At 39.0% G+C, this 13,489-nt stretch overlaps 1 protein-coding gene across 4 annotated transcripts in view; it reads left to right on the top strand.

Annotated features, from left to right (window-relative positions):
* CYRIB (CYFIP related Rac1 interactor B) overlaps positions 1-13,489 on the top strand; it is a 75,371-nt gene that overhangs the window by 26,689 nt on the left and 35,193 nt on the right. Inside the window, exon 2 of one of the 4 annotated variants that reach the window (XM_085317820.1) lies at positions 6,901-6,980. The exons of 2 other annotated variants lie outside the window; for them this stretch is intronic. The gene's annotated coding sequence lies outside the window, so the exon portion shown is untranslated. Of the gene's footprint in view, positions 1-6,900; positions 6,981-13,489 lie in introns of those variants that run through there. One more of the 4 variants, XM_085317663.1, reaches the window with a different exon arrangement.

Raw genomic sequence — 13,489 nt, 5'->3', positions numbered from 1 at the left:
TTGTATCCTAAAACAGTATTTGAAATCATTTAAGCTAGGAGTTTAATCTATTTACACATCAGATAGAGAAAATATAAACATGGCTAAGAGCTGAAAGTATTGCCTGCYCCTCCATGAATTAGGTAACAAGCCTGTCTAAAGCTGCCTAATGAGAAATGCAAGGAAAAAAGGCTATATTGACCAAAGATCCAGATTCAGGGCCTCGTGGTGTATTCCCTCCTGCTCCAGGTTTCAGAATTCCGGGGTATTAAACGGCACCTGCTGTGGAAGAGATGGGCTCTGTTGCGTATTAGCCTGGTCAGTGATTGTAGCATACAAGAAACCAAACTCTGATCTTCTCAGTTGGTGGAGGCTTGAACCCATCTTCTCCTCACCAGCCAGGCTGGTGCCTTGGTCAGCTGAAGCTGAGCCCCCTGTGTGCYTCGGGGTGTAAGGCAAGGATCTAGGAAGGACTAAGCACAGTGGAACCTGGTGAGAAAGGGAATGGGCAAGTCCTTGCTTTTACTCCTTGCTTCCAGTGCAAAGGGCAGAATTTTGTCAAATAGAAAACTTAAAACTGTTTTTGCACCAGGGCTGTGCAACTTTTCGTGTCTTGTAAGCCTTACCTGTAAAGAGTTTGTGTAGATTACTCATGCTCTTAAGCACTAAAACTCATTTCTTCAATCGCAGTCTTGCTGCTCTGCTGGTTCTTGATACAAATGGACCTTTTTTATTGTGCTTTCTATAGCAAATGAACAAAGTCAGAACTGATCCTATGTTCATTGTTCATTCCATGGGATAATTCCTATTTTATACAGTGTAGTTTATTCAGTCCCTTGGCTAGATAGCTTGTATCCAAGGAGCAACATATATATTAATTGATGTCTGGGGTCAAAGGATGTACTGTCTGTGCTTAAGTGTTGTCAGAATGAAGAAATCTTCCAAGCTCTCTCTCATCCCATGTGGCTAAAACTTTGTAAATGAAAGCATAAAGCCAATAACTTGCTCATGTTATCTGATTGCCAAGTTTATGAGAACTTTGGCAAGAAGGATTATGCAGTTCTGATCAGCTTTCTGTAACTCAGATAATCCAAACTTACTTGTCCTCTTCCTTTGGTGAGAGGATGTTCTTGATACAGTACAACAGTAGGAAAGGGTTACTCCTGTTTTAGTCTGTATATTATTGTATGTCCCTGCCCTTTCCACCTTTCATGAGAATGGCTACAAAAACCTGTTTCATAACTAAGTGGGAGCACATTTTGTCTGTGGCCTGCCAGTTCATCTCCAAGTTGACTCACTGCAGGGTGGTGAGCACCACCATTGGCAAAGCTCAGCAGTCGGGAAAGGGAGAAGTGGTGAAGCTGTTTGTTTTTTTTTTWWTWWTTTTTTTTCCTCTTTCCCTCCTTCCTTCTCCCCTCCTTCTACCCTCATAGTAGTGAGTAGGTCTTACCAGATGTGTCTTCTTGAGCAACYTAACACACATTTGTAGTGTTTGCTTATTCCTACGAACATTGATCATTGGAGGGGAGAAAAAAAAAAGTACTGTAACTTTTTTTTATCTAGTATGTAGACTTCTTAAAATACAGTTAGTGATTTCTGTCAGTTCTCTGGATTTTGGATGTCARTCTGAGACCACAGCACTCTTAAGACTGTTACAGAAGTCCTGATGTCCAGAAGCTGAGGGCCACACTGGGAGGAAAATGGGAGGAGATAAGCTAGAAATAGCTGTGTTTTGCAGGAAGTGGATGGCAAGGAGGGCTTCCAGATGCTATTTCTCTTGATTTAATTTAGTGGAGGGGGAAATATTCTCCTTCAGTTATTAGATATTTTCAGGGAATGACRGTAACCAAGTAGTATCTCTTCATACCAAGTCTTTGAATTTGTTTATGAAATAGCTTGAACTTCATGCTTTTCCATCTTCGATACAGTTCTTACTTCTACCTGAATCTTCTCATTTCCTTACTCATTTGCAAATCAGTTTCAGTTGCGATTTCAGTTTTCTGTTTAACCCAAGAGTTGCACTCTTCCCATTGCTGCGTTTGTGGGAGGCATAGCACAGGTTTCACAGCTCCAAGAAGATGGGAGAACCAGAGCTTTTGAAGATAAGAAACAGTCTTAGGATAGTCAAAACTTCTGAAGTGTAAAAAGACTTACCTGAATCTTGAGCACACAGTATTTCCCATAGTAATAAATAAAACTGGTAAGGGTAGCATTCTTGGTTTCAGACCTTCAGTAATACTTAGAGTGGTTTTGAAAACCTGTATTTTTAAGGGAAAGTGACTAAACCAAGTCATGTAACTCTACTGAGTTCAAACACCCAATATTTGAAAACTGAGATATAAAGGGATAAAGCGTTTAAAATTGGAAATCATTTCCATGTTTTGGAGTAATTAACAGAGGAAAAACTGGCCACTGTTCTCTGTAGTAAATTAAATTTCAATTTCAAGTAATGTATTGTCATATGAAAAACATGGGTATTGATAATACTTTGAACCTGTATCAAATGTTTACTGTGGGAGAGAGGGAAAATTAAGGATCAGTCTCCTACATTTCTGGCCCTGCATCTCTTTAAATTTAACTGGACAATCCTCACTTTATGTTCAGAATTAATTTCTGATTCCTTGAACATATTTTGATGTTTTCCAGATAAAACCTATAAAGAATATCATCTTATGTTCCAGTTGGACAAAATTAGCTTTTCTGTCATTCTGAAATTGTTCTGGTGAATGAAGAATGATAGTCATTTGAGGGGGAAAAATTAGCAGAGCATCTCTTGTGTACGGTGGTATGTCGTATGGAAGCAGAACTGGGCAATTTTCTGGGGGAAATAAATACACGCACACACACGCGCACACACACACACACACACACACACACATATATATATATAAAGCCTTGCCATTAATTTGTAATTTATAATGTGTTGCAACATAATCATTATTATCAGTGATTCACAGTAGAAACTTAAGATCAAAAGAATTATACTAAAGCTCCATATCTTATATACTCGGTTTTATTTCTCTCCTGAAAATAAGCAGATGATGAAGTATTCCCCTTTCAACTGTGTAGGAGTAAACTCCTGGGAATATTTTAGTAGTTCTCCAAGCATCAATTCCTCAAATCACAGGAGAGCTTCCTCTTTTAACTTAGAATTAAAGTTTTGGCAATATGTTGGTAAGGGGGGGGGGAAATTGTTTTAATGAGGAATGAACTTCTGTAACAAGTTTTGTTTTCCATGGAGCAGTCTGTGTAAATTCTAATGTTCATAGTTTTTGCTACTTCTGTAGGAGACCAGATCAGTTGTCTTCTGCATCTGTAAGAAGCTCTGCAAGAATTATTTTGACTGCTCAGTTTGCATGGTCTCTTACGTATGGCAACAGAATTATTTATCAACTACCACAAGCAATCTGACACTTATTTATTTTTAAGGATCTTTATTATTATTATTTTTAATACCCATTCTGTATACGCTTCTTTCTAGATATGTTTTAACCTGCTGGTGGGCTGTTACCTCTAACAGTCTGTTGTGATCTATGCTGGGCAGGATACATCATCTTAAATCACTGTTGCTGTCCCTTTTGTGCTTTCTATTTTTGCACTAATTAAATATCAGACACAAGCTAAGGTGGTGTGTGTAATGTGTGATTTTTTTAAATGCAGATCATGTCTGCCTGTCCCCAGTGCTGGGTACACAGGCTAATGCTAGCTGGAGTTATTCCTAAATATACATCAGAGAAAGCTTTTTAATGTTTGATTGATGAAGTAACTTGCTATATTAAGTTGTGCAAATGTAGATTTCTCTGGATTTTGAAGATGTAGCATAATTTATCAACAGTTGAAGAAATTAAATGGTGTGTCTCCAACTACCTCAGATTGTCACCTCAGTAGTACTTTTGGAGATGAATATTCAGAATATTTGATCAGAACAAGGCAGAGAATTAGAGTGCAGGTTACTGGGTCAGCAGTCAACGCGTCGAGGAGAAGTTGAGCAGAATTCGAGAAGATGCTTTGATCTCAGTTCTCCTCTGCATCTCGGCCCTAGTTCGTTTCTGTTACCTCTCTGCAAAGACTCTGAGGCAGCTCTGACACACAGCTTACAAGGGAGCCTTGCTTTAGTGGTRGCTAAGCCTGAAAAAAAATTCAAGATAACTTTAAGTCCCAACCTACAAACTGCCATACCTAGAAATATTAAGCTGCTTTGCTACACTGCTTCAGGGACTTATGTGGAGTACTCTGAATCTTTTCCGCAAACATATTAACCYGTATGCTTTACCATTCTCTGTTGGGAATGTATTAATGAAACTTCTCAGTGGTGTTCTTCCTTGTAGCTCAAATAAAAATAGCACCCAGGCACCAAACTGGAAGCTTGGGAAGCAGTGACTGAGATTCTACCTGCTGAAACATGTATGCCAAAGAAAAACACGCATCATGCAATTCACAGAAGCAGCTCTTTGTATCTTTTTGCTTAATATCAATTTACTTGAGCATGAATTTCATATGGAAAAGAAGATTTAATTGGGCATTGTACTGCARGATTTGATTCTATCTTCCTATTAAGTGAAAAAACTCAGGAATCAAGGAATAGTCCTGTGCAAAAATTTGTGTAGGTGCAACTCGCTGAAGGGCCAGGCTGGAGAAATGGGTTCTCAAGAGAAACTGCAGCCTGGGAAGTGCTGGGCAGCCAGGACAGGAAGGAATGCCAAGCAGTAGAGGGGTAACATGGGATGACGTTTTGGGATGGAGCTTTTTCATGCTGGTTTAGGTGCTACTTTCCATAAAACAAAATCCTGCATGCTACTTCAAATAATTACAAAGAAGCCTGAACGTACAGAACTGGCAACGTGGTGATATGCGAGCAGGTCCAGTGGAAATTTGAAAGAAGCTTTCTGTTTAATAAAATCATCAATCATGCTTGAAAAAATCCATTCTGTGRTACTGAATAGGAAGCTTTTTCTCCTGTGTTGTTCTAGGGTAGATGGTTTCCAGTGTTTGGTTGAGTGTGTTAAAGGAAATTATGCATGTTGCAATTGCGTAGATGCTCATTCACCCATGAGAACTGTGAAAACTTGCTGTCGGCTACTCCCGGGCAGCAGAAGTGTCGCTCTGCTCAGCGACTTACCCGGCAGCGCGMGCGTGTCAGATCTTGCTGCTTCCACTTGCGAGTTTTCACCGACTGAGTTGCTGGGAGTTGTCGACTCGACAGTCGCTTGGCAGGAGGAGCCACGACTGAAGGGGACTGAAACTGTTCAACAGCAAAGTCGGCTTTAGCAAATCTAATAAAGCGTCTTGGATCTTTTCTGGAATTCTGTCTTGCACAAAGAGAACTAGTGCTTTGTACAATGACATTTGCAGGAAAAGAAAAAGCATTAATTTGCCAGGTAGCTTGTTTACCTTAGTTACTGTCTTTGATATAAATTGCCAAACCTTGCAGTTAACTAACATTTCTCTTTTTGCTTTCACTGTTTGTTGCAATTCTGTGCTTCTAGAGTGGCTTCAGATAGGACYATTTGCTTTTGTTTAAGTTTTGTATAATAATTCTTACTAATCCTCAGAGTTCTTGCTTTCTCCTCTTCTCCTAGCTGTGCTGTTTGGGTTGCAGGGTTCATCTGAGCAGGAGAAAACATGGATAGTCACTCTTGATAGTTTTCCCTATAATTAAAATTACAATCTCCTCTTCTCCCCTCTTCAGTAGTACTATGGCCTGCATGATTAGAAATTTTACAGCAAGGCAGCATACTTCTGTGTTAAATGCTTGTTAATCAGGATCAGATAATACAAGGAATGCTTCATAGGTGATTAAATGCAATCTAACATTGAATATCTTATGCCTATTCAAGTGGAGTCTGTGAATGTCATTAATATTATATTTCTAAAACTTGTTTTTTAATGATAAAATAGTTTCATTGCAGAAGGTAGTTGGGTTTGCTGTTGAAGCAGGAAGATTGTAAATCCACAGTACAAAATGGAAAGGTTGCTCTTTAAAAGAAACTTTGAAATGCTAAATATTGACGGGATGGATCTGGTACTGGGAGAAGTAAGAGCTACAGTGGTTTTGCTGGAGCAAATTTAACTGAGAACACTGAAAAGTATTTAAGTTTAGCTGAAATGGAAAAAGCCTACGAAACCCAAAGTGAAAAGGCTTGTTTAATATGACAGCAGACAGGTGCTTTTTTGGCCTGTTCATAATTGAGTTACTGTATTAAAAAAATGGAACTTGTTTACCATATGAAAACTACTCCAAATGAGCTTAAAATTTAGAACGCTGTGTCTAGATCTCAGCGGAAAGTTTCCRCTGGAAACACTCTTCTGGTCTGACTGTCCAAGCACTAAATTTGTAAACYAGAGCATTTGTTTTGGGGTAGGAAATGTGAGTAATTTTAGAGTAAGCTCAGATCAATAAAAACTTTTATTGACCATATTTGTCTTTAACTGGTGAAAACTGTAGAAATGAAGCATTTTTTTCTCTGTGTGAAATACATAGGTCCCTTCCAACCTTACCATTCTATGATTTCAATATGACATTGTAAATAAAATTTGAACTGAGAGTGTAGGTTTTTCTCTCTCTTTCCTGTTGCAACTATTTGTAATTTAGCTCACTAATATTGAGATGTAATGCTCTATTTTTTGGTGCTGTAATTACTTGTATCTTTGCTCAGTAATGCTGAGATGCAGTGCTCTATTTCTGGTGCTTGTGATCGTGGATAGCTAATTGCCTTTCTGACTCACAGAAGAGTTCATAAGAACGCCTTTCCGTTAGCTTCTGCTGTCACTTCTATAAKATCCCAACTATTTTTGAAATCAGCATGTTTTATTTGGATTCTTAAATAACTATGTTCAATGACATCACAGCAACAGGGGATTAACTTTGACTTACCCTGGCTAACGTAATTGGAGTTTAATGATGTTCTTCTGTTTGTTCAGATTCTGAAGACAAGCTGCCGCATCAGTAATCTGAGGAAGGGGAGTTCTCTGTTAAGACTGCAAGAAGATACTGCCAACTGGTAAACATTTCTTTAGGTGTCTTTGCTTGTAGGATGTTTCTGTGTTTTCCATTAATTTGGTGTATTGAAAGGAAGGAGTGGTTTATGCAATAATTGTTCTTTTGCAATTAAATGTAGTTTAATGATTAAAAAAAAAAAACAGAGCATTGATGTTTAATATGTAGGTATTTAAGTCAGATTACAAAGTCAGAATACAAAATGATATAAATCTCTCCCCTCCTGCCAGAAGAGGGGGAAAAGACCAGCCCTTTTTTTATAGCAGGATATTAAACATTGTGGTCTGTTTGTATGTTCTATTTTGACTAATATATTTTGTCTGTATCTTACTCCACAAGRACTATCCATTTGAAGTGTAGTAATGCAGACAGTGCAACTTCAGATCTGATACTTTGAAGACTGAAGGGAGAGAAAAAGGAAACTTTAAAGAAATATAGTTTAGATGTAGAACATGGCTAAGCATGCTAATTTTAGATGCTTAGAAGATGTCATTAATACGTTTTTAATTACTCTTTTTTCTGAGTATTAGAAGAGAAGCAATTTTCACTGAAAGCAGTATATGATTACATAACTAAGGGTATATCTTAGATCACAGGCATTAAAAAATCATCTCTAGAGTACCTGTATGTTCAGAAGACTAAGAGGATTTTCAGTGGAGATCTGTAGTCTCTTACTAGCAGTTTACCAAGCCCTAAGAAAAAGGTTGAGCAAAGCTTCTACAAACCAATTATAGGGAAACAGGAGAATTTGGAGCTTCTGAGTACAGGCTGACATAGCCAAAATATGTGTGCATCGATAGGAAGTACTGAGTTTACAACTAATTTTGCTACTTCATTTACAGTATGATGTAGTCAAGTTCTTCAGTGGAAGGGAAAACATCCATAAAGTAAAATYAGATATGCATTCAATTTTCCTCTGTGATTATGCCTTACTAAACGCTACCTGTAAAACTTGAATCTTAAACTTTTATTGTTATTGCTTGAGCTGCAGAACTAAATGTACTGGTGTCAGGAGAGGCTTCTTCAACCAGAATGGGACAAACAGCTGGGTCCAAGGTTAAATGTGGAGAGAAGCAGCAGCCTTGCCAGTAAGGAAGCATTAACCTTTCATGACCCAAATATTTACAGATACTTTATTAGGTAAATTTAACTGACACAGGAAACTTAAGTTTTATAAGCAATTGAGCATAGCTTTACAAAGTTGTGTTGAGTAGCTTTTGCTATAATCAGCATTGATAAAGAATGTTAAAACACTTTGGTTAYTTGGCCAAACTTGTGTTAACAACAGCAAAATTTTGAAGGCTTGCAGTGGTCACTAGCATGCATCTGTCAGAAACAGAATCAGGAAAGCAATCTCTGACTCTCTGTAGTCTTTCTTATATAAAGATAATTCACGTAATACGACTAATTGGGTGTGCTAATTTCAGGAACTTTGACTCTGTAAGATGGTGGCTTCTGACACGAAGATACATATGGGATTCCCTCCCAAATCCCAAGTCTTAAAATGCATGGCCCTCAACTTGCAGAGGARTGAACCTGTGGCACATGGTGTGTCACAGTTTGAGATAACAAAGTATTGTGTTGTCAAAACAGGTTTTGAACCACGCTGTAATTATCCAAGAGTCAACTTTAAATTCATCATTTGGCTTATTGKGATTATGTATGATATGAACAAACCACGTTTGTCTGTCTCTAAATTAACAGCATAGTTTGCCCTTTATGGAAAATTGAAAAGCTAATTAGAGAAGCAGTTAAGAAGAACGCTAGGATTCATCTGATTTCATACTTCCAGCTTCTCTTGCCACTCCCTCATCTCTCTCTCTAACCCCAAGAGGGAGAATTTAAATGGGATGGCCACGCTTAGTGAAACTGGGTAATTCTAGAAAGCAGCACTTCGTCTGCAGCAATGGTAAAATATTTACATTACTGCATTGCATTACTGCGTTGCTTTTAGGGCCGAGCAGGGCTTCTTTGTTCTGCGTCCTGCTGCACAAATTTGGTTATGCTGTTTCCAGCATCAGCTTTGGGCTAAAAAGGCGTCAGCTGAGATAAGCTCTACCACATTTTAGGCCTGACCCAGAACTCAAGTCAGGCCCCCAACTCTGGGAACATGCTGAAAAGAGACTGTGGTCTCCAAACACCACTTAGAGCAGAGCGTGCCTGGGTCCTGAGTGACTGGTGCTGAGCTAGAAATAGTGAGTCAGTGGGCCACAGCGTGGTGCAGAGGAGCTCAAATGACTGTATGCAGCAAGCATGCCTGTCTTCTCCAGGTGTATTCCTTCCGATTGCAATGTTTCAGCTGCTCCTTTGCACAGATACTGAGCAACATGAGATATTTTAATGTTTTCTGTATTTTTCAGATAGTAACTTTTCCGTTTCATTAACTGACATGTATAGTTTTTTTTTTTTCTGAGTATCAGAGTCATTTAGAGATGATCTTTATTATCTCTGGCTTTTGAGTATAATCCCTGATAATTATTCATTTTTATTTTAGTGCTGTATGTTACTTGCACGCGCAAAAATAAAAATCTTTCCGTGCAACTTTGAATTATTCCCCTGTGATGATGATRGGGGGGAGGGTGAGTCACCTGCTTATCATATTTGGAGTCTCTGCTCCAGCATTGACATTGTACTGTCTGTGGATTAACAGGTTTTGCATTTTWATTTAACAACTATGAAAACACCTTTGGTACTGTTTGCAAAGTGGAAGCAGATGCGTACCTGCAGTCATCTTATTAATTCTGAGAACTCTGTTGTGGCTTGTGTAGCTCTTTGAAGAGCAGCATTTGTCTGAGTGACAAAACTTGACGTGTACTTCTTCCTTTTGGACAAAATCTTTAAAATCTCTTCCGTAACACTTCTGGTCTTTAGTGCAAACTCCTTAACACGCAGCAGACTTAAAGAACAAGGGCCGGAGGGCTACAAGGGTGCCTGTCCCCCCACACCTGYGTGCCCGTACTGTTAGTAGCAAGTGATCTTGTTCAGAACAGGCCGTGTGTTGAGGAAAGCCATCTTGCATACGTTACCGACTTCTGTATGGCTTTGACTGTCTGGGAAGTTTATCTAAAAGTTAAACAAATGCGCTGCGAGGGATCTAATACAAGGTTCTGTTCTATTTTGCTTGACTCTCCTCTATTAAACTAGGAAATAGATGTTAAATAAAATGTGCAACGTTTAATATGTGCTTTCAAAAGTAGGTTTCTTATTCTGGGAAATATTATGCAGCCAGTATAGAAAGCAGTGAAGTTAAAAATGCTTTTGAAACTTGAAAAGCTTTCATCGTAGTGTCAACCGGATGGCGACAGTAGGATAATATGAGAACCATTAGGGTATAAGAAAAATCACTCACAATGAGGTGATACACTGTAAACACATAAAGACAAATGTAYATCTTTCTGACAACTGAAACCACTTTTACTTTCCATTTGTGCCACAAGTTAAAAACAATCTCCTTTGATAGTATTATTGTAAATATATTGCTGTAGGTTTGCCTATAAATTCTATTTACAGTTCAGCAAAGCTTGTGGAATTGATTTGTCTCATCCATGTAATAATGAGTTTGTCGAAACACTTCTGAATCTGGCTGTTAAGTACAGTTTCTCTTTGTGTTTTTTTTTCCCACTGTCTAGAAAATATTTTGGTAGAAGTCTTGATCATTTGGCTCATGTTTTGCCATCATGTATTTATTTTGTATTAGTGCTGGTATCTAAGGCAAGAAATAGAAACGGCTGACAGGTTTTTAGGCCAAACTAAGCTGTCTCCTGTTTATTGCTGTGATGTATCTTGGGGCTTGTTTAATGCAGTTGGTCGTAATAGCATTGGGATAGATTGATGGGCTTAAAGCCTGGGCAGCCCTGCGTGTGCTACACTCTAATAGTACGTACGGTCATCGAATGCAAATCAAACTGTGCTGATGTGGTGTGATGCAGTATCTCTGCTCCCACGGTGGGCTTGTAATTGTTTAAAAGCTTGAACGAAAGTGGTGGTAGATCTGAAGGTGATGGGGGCGATTTAGACTGTAATGAAGCAGGATGGTCAGTGCAGAATTCTTCCAAAAATACTTTCTTCAAATGCAGTAATCCTACTGCAATGCTTGAAAAAAAGGTTGAATGCATAGTAACTCTATGTTCTGCTGGAGTCTTTAGCCATGCTGTTCTGTTTATGAAGGAAAGCCACTGTTTTTTTTTTTTTTTTTTTTTTTTTTCTTCACCTGTAAATAATTGCTCAAGACAACATGAAGTCATGAAGTGTTTAGTTCTGGTTGTTCAATGAACCTTCAAATCAAACCCATTAATTTAAGGATTGTTTTGACTTTTTAAAAGTCACTTTTAAACAGACCTGCAAAATATGTAAACTATTTTTTTTTTTTTTTAATGAGGAAGACGTTTGACCTAAAAAGCTGTGCTTGTTGAGCAGGTGATTGGGCTTTCATGTTATGTAGTATGCAGCCTCTTCTCTCAGTTAATGATAAATGTTGCTGATTTCACTTCCTGACTTACAGAAGGGCTCTTAAAGGAAACTTCTAGGTGACTTTTTTTTTTTTTTTTTTTTTTTTTTTGTCTTCCCTTCCTCTTAACAGGGAACAGGACTACTAACACTTAGTTCTTCAGGTCAGGTTTTCAGCAGCTCACTGGTACGGCCGCTCTGGGGACGTGCTGTGTTCAGGCTGTTTCTGCGATCACGAGTGCTGCAGCTGTAGGCATCGGACATCTGCCCGGGGAACATAGTTGTTGAATACGGACCTTGGCCAAGACTTCTGTGTTCCCGTATTTTATCTTATGTTTACGGCCCTATATTCATATGTAACAGTGTTTTTTTGGGAGTRGGTGGTGGGTGCGTACTTCGAAGTTAAATGTTACCTAACAAATGTTCGGTTAAAGCAAGTTGGTCAGATTCTTCCTTTCTGGACAGTTAGGATTAACGTGTGTATCTAAGTGGGTAGCAGGGTATCTAAGTAGTGATTGATATAATTCTTACTAGTGTTCTTCCTTATCATTTTTACCTGCATCTAATCACCCATGTTTTTTCTTTTTGTTTAAATAATTCTTATCTTCTATTAGTGACTTGTTACTGCTCAGTATGTCTGAAAAGTTTCCTTGTTTTTAGCTGGAACAGTTGCAGATATTTCCATGTATCTGGCCAGATGGAGCTCTCGGACCATGCTTAGGCAAGCTGGAGGTGCTGTCAAGAGCCTCAGCACCGTGTTACTGTGTGTTGCAGTTACTGTGGCCGGAGCAGAGCTGCTGTGGCCATGGGGTGCCCGATGGCTCTCGGCACCCGTTACTGCTGCACCCAGAGCTCTGTCATGGAGTCAGGCTCCTGCACAGCGTTGTCTCCTGGCTCGTGCATGATGCACTACAAGTGAGCTGTCTGTATTCCTGAGGGTTAGTGGGGCAATTCTAGGGCCTAGGGAAGAAGGAGGTAAAGCAGAACCACTCACCTGTCCCTTCTGACCTGCTGAGCCATCGGGGCTGAGAAGCACGTGGCAGTTTCTGCTGGTTGGCTTCAGTAGGAGGAGCATCTCAAGCTTTTTTTTTTTTTTTAAAAACAGCCTGGTTAATCTGTAGTCTGGAATAAAGCAGATTTCTTGCCTTTGAGCTGCAGAGATGCTAGCTGCAATACCAGTGTAGCTGTAACCTATTTTTCTTAGGTCTAGATTCATCCTATACTTTTGTCAATATGAGCATTAACTAAGGCTTTATTTTACTCAACCTTGTATACTAGTTCAGCTCTCAATTTCTGATACCATCAGGGAACCAGTTTATGGTTAGAATTCACCAAAACTGGTAAAAATGTGTTTTAGATGGTAAATTGCTATGTTCCCTTATTTCAGTTTCTTTTTATAATATATATTTCTTTCTACTCATATGACCTAATGCAGTCCTGAAGGACTAAGTGTTTACTCCTAGTGCAGAAATAATGATTATAACAACTAAGGACCCCTCTGTGTGTTACTGTATASAGTCATGGGCCTTAACTGGGCTTGCTCAGAGCTGATAATATACTACTGATAGCATTGACTGAGAAAGACCTGTTAGCTTTTTGCCTTATCATTTTCGTCATGCAAGTTGATGAGTCTTGCTGCAAACTTTCTGGGGCAGGGTGCTGTTTTGCTTCTGTTATGCTGTTATTAATGAGTCACTCAGAACTTTCCATCTTAAACTTCGTCATATTCTTAAGGCGCGATACCGATACCGTTCGCATGGCTTGGATGAGTAGTTGAATCACTTCRTTGGTATCCAGGAACACTTCACAAATGGGTGTTAACAGCGTAACATCAAAGGAAGTGTCAACTGTAGACAAATAGCAATGTTAAGGAGTCATATGGGAGTTACACATGTAATAGAGAGCAACTGTGGTATCATTCAGTGTTAGAAAGATGTTCAGTACCTCTTCCTAGCGTGGGAATCCTCGAGTGCTCTCGTTGAGTAGGGAAAACCTGACTGATGGTTCACAATTCTGCAGTACTAAAGCACTTCAGGATATAGATTTCTGACAGTCCCGTCCCCCCAG

The sequence above is a fragment of the Rhea americana genome, unplaced genomic scaffold, assembly GCF_003343005.1.
Source record: "Rhea americana isolate MKP2758 unplaced genomic scaffold, rheAme1 scaffold_0, whole genome shotgun sequence".
Lineage (NCBI taxonomy): Eukaryota > Metazoa > Chordata > Aves > Rheiformes > Rheidae > Rhea > Rhea americana.
This window is presented reverse-complemented; position numbering and strand designations above follow the sequence as displayed.